This window comes from Orycteropus afer, unplaced genomic scaffold (assembly GCF_000298275.1).
Source record: "Orycteropus afer afer isolate SDZICR_OR568_19922 unplaced genomic scaffold, OryAfe1.0 scaffold00303, whole genome shotgun sequence".
Taxonomy (NCBI): Eukaryota; Metazoa; Chordata; class Mammalia; order Tubulidentata; family Orycteropodidae; genus Orycteropus; species Orycteropus afer.
Genome location: NW_006921890.1, coordinates 2,718,554 through 2,719,172, shown reverse-complemented (window position 1 = coordinate 2,719,172; position 619 = coordinate 2,718,554).

Below are 619 nucleotides of genomic sequence, written 5' to 3'. Positions count from 1 at the left end.
AGCCTGCAAGCCACAGCTGGCCGGCATGCTGCAGTCACCTGGCCTTGACCCCGGGACTCTGCGGACTTTCCCGGGTTCGGGCTTCCCCTTGGCAGTGGCGAGCCCCCAACTCAGAGGCGCAGAACCTGAACGAGAAGAGCCCGCTCCACAGCCTCTCCTGGGCCACGAACCCCCGGGGGTGGGGAGCCTACCCCAAGTCTGGCTGTGCTGGAGAGCTAGGGGAGGGGTCCCCGGGGTGGAAAGTCCCAGGCCAGGCGGAGTCGCCCCGGAGCCCGGTTCCCCGGGTGGAGGAAATGAGCTCTGCGCCCCACGCGCTAGGACAAACCCTCGCCCTGGGCCGGGCCTAAAACCCCCTGCCCTCGGGCCAGCGGTCCCTATGCGGGCGGCTCCGCTGGGCGGCGCCCAAGCGCCGGTGGCCCCACCCCGCGGCCGGGGGCAGGAGGGCGGGACGCTGGCTTGGAGCCCGGGACCCGCGGCTCCCGGAGTCGTTGCGAGTTGTCTCTGGCGTGCTTGCCAGCTCGGGGTGGAGCCGAGGGTGCACGGTCCCGGGGCGCGGAGGGGCCCTCCCCGCCCCGAAAGCCTCGCGGCTCCGCCCCGCCGGGCTCTCGTCCCGCCTCCC